Below are 15,758 nucleotides of genomic sequence, written 5' to 3'. Positions count from 1 at the left end.
TCACAGGAAAAACAGCGATGTTCCGTGGAAAACACAGCTATCGCTGGAATAATTATCGATATTGCGCTATACGTTGTTAATATAGAGCTAATATGGCGATAATTTCCAGTGATAGCCGGCGAAAAAAAATCTCACACTAAGGGGCACATTATGATGGAGGATTTTCCCCATCCTCCGGGCCGGCGGAAGCCACCGCCGCCCGGCGGATGCGGAAAATCCTCTGCAAACCCACCGAAGACCCACCGCCACATTAGGATGGCTGGTGGGTCCTGGTTTAGGTCCGCTGCTTTTCCACCGCGGTTGGCTTACAACTGCGGCGGAAAAAGCCTAATATGGTGGCGGTGTCTCTCAGACACCGCCAGCCATATTAGGATGTCTGAATTTCAATGCCTTTACACGGCGGCATGTCTGCTGTGCAAAGGCATACAGATTCTTGTTTGGGGGCCTGTTGCGGGCCCCCAGGGGTGAAGGGGGGTGGGGGGTGCACATGGGGGGTACCTATGGTACCCCCCTGCATTTGCGTGCACAGAGCGGCAGGCACCGCGCGGTGCCTGCTGTTTTGTGCATGCAAATGCACAGCTTTCATTTTTAACATTGCGGTGGGTGCTGCTTGAATCAGCACCCACCGCAATGTTAAAAATAGAGGATGTGACCGCCAGGATGGCGTTCACAACCTAATTGCACAGGAGGGAACTCCGCAGCCCATGCGGAGGTTCCCTCCTCCTCTATGGTCGCGGACGGACTCAAGTCCGTCCGCGATCGTAATGACCCCCTGAGAGTGGCCAGCGATAATTATCGCTGCCTCTTGATAATATGACCCAATATGCTCCCAAGGGGCATATTATCAAGCGGCAGCGATAATTATCGCTGGCCGCATTTAGCGTGAGATTTTTTTCCGCTGGAAATTATCTCCATGCTAGCGCTGTACTAACAATGCATAGCGCAATGGCGATAGCAGTGTTTTCCATGGAACATCGCTGGTTTTCCAGCGATGCTCCATGGAAAACGCTAAGGAAAGGAAACACGCGCTAGTGTGTCCTTGTGAATAAAGCGATAAAATTATCGTCGCTCTTTGCCCAAAAACGGACGCTAAAGCAGCGATAATCTTAACGCCAGACCTTGATAATACCCCCCAAGGTCGTTTCCTTCAGTAGCATTCAAGTGGAAATTTAAATGCTGATTTCCATTGTTTTAATTCACTGTAATGCTTTAGTCTGAGTGACGTGCCAACTATAGACGTATCTGAATAATAAAACTTGCTGTGAGTCAATCCAAACAGGTGCAGAATCTAAACAGGTATTTATAGAATATTATTCCTTGTCTCAGTGGGTGGGAGGGACAAAATTACCTTTGTTGATCGACTTGCTTGATGTATCAGTTGCAATTGATATTTTGAAGTGTAGAGTCTTGAGCTATGGACTGCTATCACAAATCATAAATTCAGGCAATGTGTCTCACTAAATACAGTTCCTTGTATGTAATAACACAACAGGTTTTATTGGGTGTGTTGTACAACTGGGATAACCAGGATAAGTTTAGGGCATCCCCAGGACTCAATTTATTATCCATTTAAACTGTTTTATGTTCCCTCCGACCCTACTAGTTGAATGAGCCAGTTTCTACTCTAAGCAGGGCATTCATACAGTTCTCAATCTTCATGAAGAGGATGATCACAGACATTTTGTGGGAGACCAACTCAAGGTAGTGCAGACCTCCCAGAAGAGTAATTGGTTGTACCTTAACAACAGTAAAACACAAGTTCTTCTATGCTACTTAATGTCGGTGCTCCATAAGTGGGCATAGTTCTTCCGGAGCTCGAGCGAGTCAAATTTATAGTTTGCTTATTTTCCCTCCTCACAAGTTCTTATTTTGTCATGCACGTCTGGTGGTTGTTGATAGGATAACTAAAGCCTGTTGGATGGAAAATAAATGTATTGTAACTTTTGGATTACCTCAATGTGGAGAATGAAGGTGTTCTATGGTCCAAGTGGAGATTTATCAAAGCACAACGTTGGCACACGAGTCAAGGCAGCAAAAAAAGTTGTATGTTGGAACAACGAGCTCCTCAACAACGACCGGCTTAACAATGCAGTCGCTAAAATGACCTCGTCTTAACCAAGATCTTTTTTAACACACATTCCTTTACCACTCATTTTTATATTAAAGCATGCATGGTAAATGACCATCTGTCGGCCCAACTAACTTCCATCAACATTGTAAATATTGACCCCATAATGATCCAGGGTATGCGATGGACAGGTGTTTTTTTTCCAGGGAGTAACTTTACGTGAGCATTGTACTCCAACCTGATGAAGCTAGGATTGACAGGGCCTGCATAGCATGTAGTCCAGGTGTGGCACATGGCGCAGAAAAGTATGAGACGGGCGAAGACAATAACCCGGGTCACCCCGTTGTGGAATTCACCACAGATGGGATCCCTCTGGAGATCGAAGGGCTTTGATAAATGGGACATCATAGGGATATTGCGGGTGGGAGATTTCTGGAAGGGAGGGGAAGTGGATGTCTTTTGAAACACTACAGCGAGAACATGATCTAGCAGAGAAGGAAAGGTTTAGGTATTTACAGGTACAACATGCGTTGAAAGCAATGGTGCCTCGAGATGTATCAATACTAGAAGCTTCGCCCCTGGAAGATCGACAACTAGATGGGTACATGCCACGTAAGGCAATTTTGCGTACCTATTCCGAACTGATTAACAACTCCCCTGATCCACTACTGCAGCTTTGTGCGAAGTGGGAACAAGATCTTATGGACTTGGATGAGGAGGAGTGGGGGGAGGCGTTAGTGTTGCCCAAAGAGGTGGCAATATCATCAAAATTGAGATTAGTACAACTGAAAGTGCTGCATGGAGTATATTATACAGGGTCTGCACTAGTCAAGATGGGCTACAGAGAAGATGCTAGTTGTAGGGGAAACTGTGGTCAAGAGGGTACGTTCTTCACATACTATAGGACTGTCCGTTTATAGATAGATACTTGTTAGGCGTCTAGAAATGCATGGAGGACGTATTGGAAATACATGTTAAGGCAAACCCTAAATTGCGTTTATTAAATGTGTGGGAGCCAACAGATCTAGGAACTGAAGACAGGTTTTGGGTGGCACTGGGAGGATTGGTAGCCAAAAGGAATATTTCAAGAAAGTGTGGGGCAAAAGAGATGCCAACGAAGAGGGAGTGGACAGAAGATATGGATTGGTGAATGTTCTGTGAGAAGACGGTGTATGTCTCCCGGGGGTGCCCGGAAAAGTGGATGCAAATATAGAGTAAATGGAATGCCTTTAGAGGGGAAATATGTAATCTGCTGAAATTATTGGAACAGACCTCCTTGGAGGATTTGGAGGTGTAGGGGCAATATTTCCCAATGTGATAGGCGCTGTTTCCGGTGAATAATGCAACTCTTTCATATTGATGTGAGGAGAAAAGTGAGTACTGTGTTACTTGTGAATCTGTATTGTTTACTGTTCGCATTTCATAAAAAGACATTTTAAAAAACGGCCATCCGTGGCTACCCCACCACCCCTAAATACTAACCCAAACCCCTCCCATCCCATTAAAACTACCCCAAACCCTCACCCCCTAAAAACTAACACAACCCCTCCAACCCCCTAAAAACTACCACCAAACCCCACCCCCTAAAAACTATCCCATACCCCTCCCACCCCCTAAAAACTACCTGGAACCCCCACACCCTAAAAACCAACCGAAATCCCTCCCACCCCCTAAAACCTAACACAAATGTTCCCAACCTCCTAGAAACTAACCCTGAACCGCTCCCATTCACTAAAAATCTAAAATGAACCCCCAACCTCATAGAAGCTACTCCAAACCCTTCCCACCTCCTAAAAACTAACACAACCCCTCACACCCCTTAAACCTAACCCAACCCCCAACATCCACTAAAAACTAGCACAAACCCTCCACCCCCTAAAAAATACCCCGAACCCCTCCCACCTCCTAAAAACTAACACAAACCCCACACCCCCGAACCCCTCTTACCTGTCCTGTTCCTGTCCGATGCCCCTCTCAAATCTGCCCATCCCGAACAAGAGTTCGACTTAGCCTTAACCACGCTCATGCGTGGTTAAGGCTAAGTCGTTGTTCGGACAAGTCGTTGTTCAGCTTGCGTGACTCCAGAATTTGTTGTGCCGGAGACGTTGTTCAGGATGTTTCCCAGCAAAAGGCTTGGATGTTTGGGCCAAGATTGTTTAAAAGTGGTATACATTAAAGACTGCTTTTATAAGAACCCCACTGAAGAAGTAGGAAGGAAATATATGGATGGTAGAAGTGAAAAAGTTGAGAGTTATCGTAACTGTTTAACTTTTTTAATGTGTCTTTTTTAGAAGAGGTAGGCTTTGTGAATTCCAGATTTTGGGAGGATGGTACAATGGAAAAGTCAGTATGAGATGGAATCAGGATAGTTGGCAAAACATGTATCAAATAAATGTACAGCTTTCAACTTTTTTTGATGAGGCACCTTGCTGCGCTGCCCTACACCAAAGTGAAAGGGCAGGAATGCAGCATATTTAAGGAATTCAGTGCATTCCTGTCCTTCCTTTGGCACTATTTTGGCAGCATCGCGCCAACGTAGGCACCCCTGCAGCATGGTACAAGGGTGCCTCCATTGCACGCAATTTGGTTTTTGATACAAGAAGGGTCACCTTTCTGCAAAAAAACAATCTATGTGGCGTTTTCCAATTTCTATGTGTGCTGCAGAATGCAGCACACATAGAAAGAAGAAAAAAAACTAGGAGAAATAAACATATTTCTCCTCGTTGCGTCTCACCTCGGGGGCGTGCGGATTTGACGCTTTCCCAGCTTTACATTCCTTTGTAGCCCCATGGAACCCCTTCTGAGTGCGGAGTAAGTCACCTTACACCATGATTTATGGGGCCACTCAAAGACATGTAGGATTCTTTGAGCGGCTTCATAAATCTTTAATAGAGCCCTGCATCATGCATGTACTACAGTACATGGTGAAAAAGGGACACAGGACTCATACAACAAAGCCCTTAAATGTGCAAAATCTTGCTTCAGTGATCATGAAATACGTTTCTCCATGTGCATACATTGTCAGTGGTTTTTAATTTGCTGAAAAAATACGATTGGATTAACAAATGCAAGCGTTCCTGGTAGAAAGTAATGATCGAGGAAATTGTTGCTTTCTTCTTTATCCCAGGGTTCATTGTTTGTGCTATGTTTGTGTTGATTTGCAGTGAAAGATGATGCAGCTACCTTGGATGAAAGTACAATGGGAAAAGGACTGACCTGTCGCAGTGCATGCATACCCTAATGAACTGAAGTAGATTACACTGGAAGGCAGTGAAATGTGTTTAATTAAGCCGATTATCCTACCCAGCAAAAGAAGACTCTCTTAACAAACCCTGAGGTTGGAGTAAGGATACATACATAGGACTGATCACAACCACTCAAGGTATGTCATTTTGTGTTTGCACCCTTTTCCCAAGTGGTATTTGTGCACTCCACTGAGGTGTAATTTCTCAACAATGTGCAATGTGTCTGTATCCAAATATGCCATGGGTTTGATGTAAGTTTTATACCCTGAACAGATCTGATTTTCCTGAGTTTCACATTACACTTGTAAAATAAGCTGTAACTTTGAATATTATATAAAGTGAATGGGTCACTTTAAATAGTATGCCTAACAAAATGAAAATGAGTTACTTCTAGAAGTAATTTATGCATTAAGTAATGTAACGGTGGATCTGAACACAATGGTGGCAGGAATTTGCAACCCACTCCCCTATGCCTAATCAAACATAGAGTACATTAAAACAGTATATTACAATGTGTGTAACATACCAGTACAGTTGAGGGCTTATTTATGAGAGGCTTGCACCGCCAGAGCATCACTTTTTTATGCTCTGGCGTATGTGGCCTTGCATGGCTTCATGGATATGGAGTGAGACAAAATGGTGCAAGTCGCTGCCTTGCATTAATCTGCACCAAGAAGGCATTCCATGGGCATTGGGATTGGTTTTGTCACTCAACACCCGTTCATTTCAATGCTGCCCCAGATTTACTTAATCATGTGAAACTGGCACAGCGCCAAAACCTTACGCCACCCCAGAGCAGGCGTAGTGAATAGAAATATTTTTATTTCTCCTCGTTGTTTACTCTTTCTATGTATACTGCATTCGGCACTACACCTACAAAGCGAAAAACGCCTCTGTGGGTTGTTGTTAAAAACCATTTTGTGACTGCAACGGAGGCACCCTTGCATTAAGGGTGCCTACGTTGGCGCTAGGCAGCAAATTGTGTATGAGCTCAGGTGGAAAGGACAGGAATGCACCTTATTTCATATATATGGTGCATTCCGGCCCTTCCACATTGGCGTAGGGCAGCTCAGCAAAAAGACTTGCAGCGCTGCCCTATGCCAATTACTCATAAATGAGGCCCTTGATTGCTTTTTCTGACGGTTTGGCGCATCATTATAGTAATCACTAGCAATTTGAGGCAGTTTTACATTTATTCTTGTTTCCTTTTTTTGCATCTAATAAAGTGTTTCTTTAGATTTTTCTCCTCTCTACACAAGTCATGCGATATCCTTGAAGAAGTGCAAAACGTGCTTACATGACTTTTAAATTGTGATTTAGTTTTAAACTTTTTAATGAAACTAAACGTCCTTGTGCTATAATAGATGGTGAAATAAGTCACTACAAAATGTATACCTTACACCTCAGTGCCGGGTTATTCAACAAAGTGGTGTCTTTTTCTCATGAAGTATGTTGAAATACACTCTTTCCTGTGTTGTTGCTCAACATTTCAGAAAAGTATATTGCACATTTCTTTCATAAAGACAAATCTTTAATCCGCTGTGAATTCATTATCTTTCTTTACCACCACACCATGAAAGTTAAGCTCCCATATGCAGCTTCTTGACATGTTTAGCAAAATACCCTTTTTTGAACGTCTTGTTCTTCAAATTCCTACAGACAGACTTTTTCTCTGACGTTCAATCCTGTTATTCTTCTGAGCCGAATCTTTCTAGCAGTAAACAACGGCTTTGCTCCTTTGTGGAAAAGTCAGGCGGATTTTCTTTTCTTCAAGGTATTTTAAATAGCCTAAAGTCTTCCAAGCTTCAAAGGGATGAAAGGTTTTTCTGTTTTTTTCTATTTTTGTTTTGCCACACAAATGCTGATATCTCAGGTGGGACCTGGAAAGGATATAAGCCTCATGCTGATATTTAAAAAGCGTTTTCTTTTTAGCGAAGGGATAGCTTTAGAGAATTTTGCTTTTGAATCATACTTTCAGGAAAAGAAAACACATGAAAAAATAGATGGATGTCTGGGTACATATCTCTGTGTATAAATACTGGTCGTGGGATGTAAAAAAGTGCTTTTGCGCCACTCCCACAAATAAAACCAAAGGAAAACATCAGATAATACCCTGGATTTAGTGATATAAGTGAAAAGAACTTTTGAGCAAAACGTAAATCCTTCATGGTTTTTTAAGGAGCTTATCTGTGAAATTATACAAAGACTGTGGAAGTTCTATCTATCCATAGCAGGGTTCCCTTAAGTGACAAATGATCTCTCTTCTGCAGAGCTTCTTGTTGAAAATCTGGTTACAGAAAGAGAAAGATTGTTTTATATACACAAAGAGCTTCTACTGACACACACTATCCAGTTGGGTCGTACAACACAATACTGAGTGCTAAATATTGTCCTACAAAAAATGTTGAGTACAGGATTTCAACTACTACAATACTGTAAACGTGCTTATAAGGAATTGGGTTATTGATTGAGGGGGGTGGAAACCCCACTCAGGCAACAACCACAATCGTTGCTGGGATGAACCACAAAAGTCTCCACATTAGCCTCTGCTTAACCTTCTGGTAGCTTGACCCAAAACAGTCAGGCTTAACACAGGCACAATTTGTAAAGTCTTTTAAGCAGCACACAAACAGTAATAAAGTGAAAACACAATGCAAGAAAAATCCCAAACAATTTAGAAACATAGAGCAAATGTTATTAAATAAAATGATACAAGAACACCAAAAATCAAATCAGTGGAACCGGAGATATTGAATTTGAAATGTTTAAGTGAAAATAGCACCAAGAAGCCAAATCACCAACTGTGATTATCTGGGCATGCTGGACCGAGACCAAGTCACAAGTTCAGTCCGACCGTGTTGGAGTGCTGGCTGGATACAGGGACAAGGGAAGCCCTGCTGAGAATTGAACCTTGTGTCCTTGATGCTAGGCTTCACATCGCTTGGTGCTGGTTCCAATCAGTTGCTGCACAGTGCTGCAATGCATAGAGCAGCATTGAGTTGCGTCACACTGCATTGGTTCTGATCAGCAGCTGTGAGGGCTGCGAAGTCAGGTCCCCACGTCGACCTGCATTGTGTGGTGTTGGTTCCGATAAGGAGCTGAGATGGGCTGCAGTGTGAGGATACAGTCATACGGTTTTAAATATATAACTTTCTTTATTTGGGTGTTTCGTAAAGAATCAATTCTCAACCTATGGTATCTTCAGGGTGCTGCAAGTTTTTTTGTGTTTACTATAGCCAGCATTTATAAGAATTAGAATCAGATTGTAGCATAGAATCATTAAGGAAGCCAGTTGTAGTCTTTCTTTATGACAAATGTTCTTGGCCTTTTTGAAAGCACTTTCATAGTGAGTTATCAGTGAGGAATATCAAGAGTAGCCTACACTACACTACAAAGTAGGGAAGCAAAGTGAAAAGGACATTTGTTGATACTGTTCCATATGTGATTACTATGGCATTTAGGAACGTTTCAATATGTGCTTACTACAGGTTTGTGTTAAGTGACATTGTGTGTCTAGTGATGCTTTATTTATGTGTACCTACTGAAGAATGGTAGGTGCTTATTATTTGTGTTTTACATACATTTTGGAACCTGTCTAAGATGTGGCCAGGAGTACAGTGAAAACCAAATAGTATGCACTCTGAAGTAGTACTTCTTATTCTGTGGTCTGGGGGCTTCTGAGGGTCCACAGCACCTATTCAGGGTGTCCACAACTACTTAGAAAATTTAATAATATTAACAGATTGATAAAGTGTATATAAGTAAAGTAGCACATTGAAAATCAAACATTTTAAAACTTTCTGTAAATGTTATTTTTTTGTATTTAAGGCAAAAAATGTAGTTGCTGTCCTATTGTTGAACTGTGGGAGCAGCGTAGTTGCATCAAAAAATATAGCAATCACGATGGGGGGTTGTATTTAGAAAAGACTGTACCTTCCTATAAAATGTTAAAACAAGTTTTTAAATATTTGTAAATTAAATAAAATGTTTCTTCAAGTTTCTATCTGTTTAATGAGTGCTTGGTTTTGTATTTCTGTGTATTGTTTTAGGTGCAAATCATCAAAATTGCAGCTTCTATTAATAACTCAGTGGAGGTCCCCGGATTTCAGTGATTCAGTGGGAGTCCCTAGATTCCAGTAATGATTAGGCGGAGGTTCACAGAGATCAAAAAGTTAGGAACCACTGCTCTAAAGGGATATTGTGAAACTATTTAATATTTATTTACCGGGACTTGTAGGAACTATGGGTAGTGGGTGATTGTGGAAACTGGTCAATACAGGGCCTATTCCCAAAGTTAAATTTGGCAGATACCTATGACTGTATTGACCTCAATTACACCTGCCAGGAATTCATAAAGTGATTCCTGGTAGGTCCAAGAGAATTAACTTGGGTGGAGAGACAAGCCACACATGTGTTGTGATCTTTTCACCTGTAATTCCCATTCATGGGATGGGATTGAGGGCATTCCATCACTTCGTTTAAGAACACCCACAAATTGGTAAATTTTTGGACGTTCTCAAAGTCCTCACATTTATATTTCCAGCCTAAACAGGGCAGGAGTTCTACTCTAGCCAAGTGCTGACATAAATCCCTCTCCAGGATCGGAAGCGAAATTGATTGCCGTACATTTTTTCAGGGTGAACCAGAAGGTGTTTCTCCATGGCGAATAATATTTTTGCTTCTGAGAAAAAAGATTTTTTTATTGAGCATTTGCACAGAGGATTTGATTCCCCATGCAGTGCTCTTTGGCACAGTGAACACCAGACAAAGGAAATTGAGTCCCAAAGGGGAAGCACATTGTTTTCCATGGAATCGACCAAGAAAGCTGGGTGGGCCAGGTACACCTTTCCACATGGATTCCAATCAGAATTTGTGAAATGTGTAAAATAGTAAAACTACTTACAGATTTAAAAATCTGAGGGTAGTTTTGCTACTTTCTTTGTGAATAGGCCTTAGGGTACATTCTAGCTAGTCATTAAAACGTTCAATCTCTGTTTACCAGAACATTCAAGACTGTGGGTGATATTTGCTCACCAAAACAATGTGGACATGTGTGAGGATGCATTAAATTTGGACTCCTTCTTCCTGGCCCCCTGCAATTCAAATATGCAGGTGCCTGAGAAATTAAATTAATTAAGATCAACTACAATTTACCAATTACAGTGTAACCAATTTTGTCACATAGTGGAGTCAATTAATGGGATTAAGTATGTATTTATCATAAATTCAAAGCCAAGGTGATATAACTCAGTTGCAGAAGCATAGTATAAAAAACAGAATCACTAACGGATATCTGAATTGACAGGGAAAATTGATCCTCAATAACAGAAAGCAAATGCGGAGCTTGGTAGCTATTACATAAAGAATAAGAAATGCCTGGTGAGTAAGTTGAAAGTTTCAATCCTCTTGCTTATACATGAGGCTGTCTAAGAAGATCTACTAGCCCCTATTCTAGCTGGGAATCAGGAAACCCCTATTAATCAGGGAAGCAAAGAAAGGCATATCAGAATATCAGTAGAAATTCTCAAAAGTAAAGTATATTGTATAGAATAAAGCCACAAAACAGAGATGTCGCAAAAAAGTCTGACCCTCCTACAGTCTGATGGAGAATCTGAATAAAGTTAAAGTGCAATGCCCAATTATACCCACCAAAAGAACATTCTAGAATTACAGGTCATATAGATAGTTAATTTTCATCTTCAAACAAGAGGTTGTCAATTAGACCCAAGATTTAATTTTTTTTGGTCCGCATAGCAAAACGTCCTTGAATACTTCTCATCCCCATATTTTGCTCAGACAGTGGTCCTCCTTTGCTTCATTAGCTACTCTTATCCTTGCCAAAAGATACTGCTTTCGAGGCTTACTATCTCTTTCACACAATGTGCCTTCCTTTGACCATGAGCTCTTTTAACTGCAGCTACAGGGGAATGAAAAGCATCAGATCAAGAGCAATCATTTACGTTAACATTAAACATTGCAAAATGCAAAAGCTTAAGGTATATGGCCAATTTTAGTACAGCTACCATCTCAGGACACAATTTAAATGCATGATTACAAATACATATTATGTTGTTATAAAAGCAAATGAGGAGTATTATTTAAAGCAGTATGTAAACATGTAAAGAATACAATGTCATTCAAACCACACAGATATAGATATATATATGAGAACTGTAAAACGTTGTTACTGTAAAGAAAATGTTAATCTACACACATATAAATGTCAAGATTACACAATAGATGCACTTTCTGTATCTGTTGAAGTGCAATACATTCTATTGATAAGATTACATCACACAAGTACATAAGGCCATACATACACATATTGGTAGCCTACTTTACCTGAAAGGGTGGAGCAAAAATGACCCTGCTCCATGTGCAAAAAGAATGTACATGAGTAGCCTCACTTTGTACAGTGTATGTGATAAAGGATCATTGCGCAACTTGTGTAGTGTATGTGCTTTGCTGGACACTATAAGAACTACTGAGCATGTAACTAGGGGCTCATTTTACAAAAGAGTTGATGTGTGGGTATTAAGAAATTTAGGGCTAAGGCATGTGTATTTACTATGGCTTTGGGGGACCTGGATAATTTGTGCTTCCTGAGATATAGTGTAAACTGGCAATATGTTCTTGGGTTGCTTTGAGGTAAGAGAGCAATATGTGTTTTGCAGGAACATTCCTGAATTAGTTATATTTTTGTTAATAATTGTGCAAAACAATCAATAGAAGCGTCACTGTGGCATCTGCAAACTGGTGAATTTATACTTACTCAACTAGGGTGGAAACTGGCATGTGTTTTGTGGCTTTGTAGAAGTTGGGCGTTTTGAAATGTAGGCAATGTGTTCTGAATGCATGTTTTAGAAACTTACAATTTATGTCTACTGAGGCTTTGTGGAAATTTGCAATAGGTGTTGAGAGGCTTTGAATGGGCTGTGCATTTTGTGTTCATACAAAACTACCCACACAAATATAAAGCCCCCAAAAATGCATTCCATGTTTTAAAACTTAAAATTAGCAAATTCTAAAATTACATTTAAACCTCCAGAAATGTTAACCTCAACATAGAAATTACACACTTCCCGCCCAGTATTTCCCAAAGAAATTAACCCACAATATAAATCAAGTTACAATTATACACCCAACTCCAAATTTCCTTGAAATAAACATATTTAGTATTTATTATAAATGAATGAAAAATAAATTACTCCAAACAGATTAATTAAAACACTTCCCACACTTACCCTCAGATTACTCACAACCCAAAAAAATATTAAAAAAGATAATAACTTCAGAGAATAATAATACAAAAAATTATATATAAAAAAGTATTTGAAATATATATTAACCATTACAAATACAACATTAACATAACTATATTAAAATACTTTGTCAGTAAATGAAGGAATTAAATATTTTAGTAAATTATATTTTAAACTTCAATGTTACTCCATGCTTAACTTTAATAATATGCCCCAAGATATTTTTGCAGTCATTAGATTTTGCCCACAATATTTTGGCCTAATGATATTTAAAACTCAATATTCAGATCCCACACTGCACTACCAGATCTCTTACAGTATGAAGTACATGCTGAAGCTATCCAGTGCATCAGCACATCCAACCAGGGTATTAGAAACCACCACAGTGCTGTGGTATTGGCTCTACACAGTACATCTGGCATCAGCAGTACTGAAAGGAGTACTAATTGGCCCACAAAAAGACCAACCATCCAGATATGTAGCTCATGGGGGCAGAGCTTGAACACCCATGATGGCAACCTTCTAAAGCAGCTCCAGATGCCCTATGTGCAAAACTACAACAATCCATGGCTTCGAGCTGAAATTTTCATTAGAACTGGCAAGGAGAGCAAGGGCGGTACTGAACCAACATGCCGACAGGCAGTAGCTGACAATGCAGCAGTGCATCCAGTGTAGAAAGAGGAACTGGAATTTGAGACTTGCCGACCTAGCGGACATGCCAATATTAGAGAAGCAGTTGCAAAGGATCAGCAAAATCACTGCAACATGGTAGACCCGAGCGTACAGGGAAAAAGCACACACTGCCTCCTCAGCTGCAATCTTGTTGCAGCAGAAGCAAGAAGGTTCAGATATTCACAGAATCCACTGCATGGACCAGTGGCCTGAGGTACAGAGGCCTGAGGCTTGGGGGGGCTGAATTTGCATTTTTGTGCACCACACAGCAGTGGTAAGTGAAGCCATTGGGGATACTCTGTATCCAGGAGCCTGCAGTACAGTGTTGCAGAGACATGCTGTTGGAGGTGTTGGAGAACAACTAGACCCTCTTACTTGGTGGTTGCAGAGTTCTGATGGGCTTGCAGTCTCACAGCCTGGCAATACTTCTAGATTTGCTACTCATCTCATGAATTCCACAATAGTGGAGAATGATATATGAAAGGAAAGAGCACATCTCATCAGAGTTTAATAGCAAAGAAAACCTGAGTGGCAGTGTAAAGTGTGAATAAAGTATTTATCGCTTGAGTCATAACAAAAACTTACGATAAGCATTAAAAACATCAATTCTTGTACACATTCAAAACGATTTGTGATACGCTCTAAAGCACTTAGGTATAAATGTTGAATATTAGTTACCAATAGTGCCAATAAAATAGGAGTGGAAAAAAGCAATATATAAATACTATGATAAAAGCATATCCAAAGTTGACTTGGTCCTTATTTGATTTAGACTGGCGAATGTGACTTCCACAGTTAGGTGCAATACATGTTCTAATAAGCCCAACATCGAATTTGACTAGCTCACCAGTGGAATTTATGGTAACATAAAAAACTTCAGAAGCTCTATTTTTAAAGTGCATGTTCAAATGTATACAAGTAGTTACAGGATTGTGCTAAAAAGGAAGACGTTAAAGTTTTTTTTTAAATAGTTAATATACAATTATGATCCATTAAAAACAAGTGTTAAGCCTAGAATGCAAAAGCACTAGAGGTTAGTTACCCTAACAAGAAGCACACATAAATGGGAGAATGTGATCGGACCCTATAGTTGCCATGGCCCCAACATAGGCTTAATCCTTAAAATTACGAAATAGACAAACTCTAATAGAGGTTAACTGGGATATATTTTTTTTTGTGCTTTTCAACTATCATGAAGAATGTGACAACACGACAGGTAAGTTGAATCGAAGCGCACCCCACACATTTTAGTAGTCAGTAGCTGCCTCCACAAACAGAAAGTGGTGGGCAGGAGCACGGGGGGGGGGGGCGCGGGGGTAATAATAATTTTTTGAAAAAAGGAACTTACCTGAAGCTGTCAGCCGCCTCCCTTGATGCGTCACGCCTCAGAGTTCTTCTTCCTTCTTCCTTGTCCAAGCAGGCACTGGGACGGCATCACAGACTCCCTGTGCAATCCCTGCGCTGCTCTCATTCTTTGAGACCTGTGTGGGAATTAGCCTGAGCGGGCTGGTTTGATGCTCCGCCCAGGACAGGGAGTCTGTGGTGTTTCTCCAACCCAGAAATGTTCCATCCAGCCCAGTTGGAGAAACCCAAGTGTGCAGGTGTGTTTGACATGTCTAAGATGTCCGGCCACACACCCATGTGCACTTAGAAGTGCACAAACCTGTCCCCCCACTGCCATGGTTCTAGTTGCTTTACACATGCTGGCTCAACCAGCAGGTGAAAAATAAAACAATGTTCTATTATCATTTCATTTTTCACCTGCTGGCTCTGTGCCAGAGGGGCGACGCCCCTTCACCATTATGGAGGAGCCACCCCTGGTTTTAGCATAGCCTGCCTGCAAGTCTTATATGCAAAGTGTTACAAGATTACTTTAGCAGGCAAATTCTTTCTTCTTTGAATACCGGACACATACAAAGAATATGCTTTGCTGAGCTATGATGATAGTCATAAAGAAGCATGAGTTCACTGCAAAAGGTTGTTCCAATAGCCGAGCGCAGTCTTTTGATGGGAAACAATCACATCTATGAAAAAGAAGTCTTCTTTTTAAAAACATTGGAAATGACTGGCTAAAACATTGCTGGGAAGGAAGTAGTTTATAAGAGTTTAATACAAATCAAGCATGAGAACGAGAATAAAAAGCAGTTGTATCTATAAGATACAACGCCTGTTTTGCCATGGAGTTAGCCACTTCTTTAAAAAGAGTGTAGCTCAATGAGCCCTGCTAGTGGCCCTGGACCTGTAGTGGACTGATTGAATCCATTAGAAACTGCCTCGATTGATCTTGGCCAGGAAACAAGTGGAAATTTCCTTCCAAATATAGTAGCTTAATGAATTTTGATTTGAGTCTTTTATTATGTACATTAGTTTGACTAAGGTTAGTTTCTTCAGCATGAGAACCAAACCTCATCCTTATCTGTCACTACCACAAGTGCGATGGAAAAAGAATGATTCTTCTGTAAAGATTTGCAATGAGATTGTTCAATCATGTTGCTAGTCCAGTTGGGAGTA

At 40.7% G+C, this 15,758-nt stretch overlaps 1 protein-coding gene across 3 annotated transcripts in view; it reads left to right on the top strand.

Moving 5' to 3' along the window:
• MGAT4C (MGAT4 family member C) overlaps positions 1–15,758 on the top strand; it is a 1,083,724-nt gene that overhangs the window by 864,151 nt on the left and 203,815 nt on the right. For all 3 annotated transcript variants that reach the window (XM_086936888.1, XM_086936894.1, XM_086936900.1), the window contains one exon: positions 5,233–5,450. The gene's annotated coding sequence lies outside the window, so the exon portion shown is untranslated. The remainder of the gene's footprint in view (positions 1–5,232; positions 5,451–15,758) is intronic.

Source organism: Lissotriton vulgaris, chromosome 1_1, assembly GCF_964263255.1.
Source record: "Lissotriton vulgaris chromosome 1_1, aLisVul1.2, whole genome shotgun sequence".
NCBI lineage: Eukaryota > Metazoa > Chordata > Amphibia > Caudata > Salamandridae > Lissotriton > Lissotriton vulgaris.
Note: the sequence above shows the minus strand (reverse complement) of the source record. Positions and strands in the feature narration are given on the sequence as shown.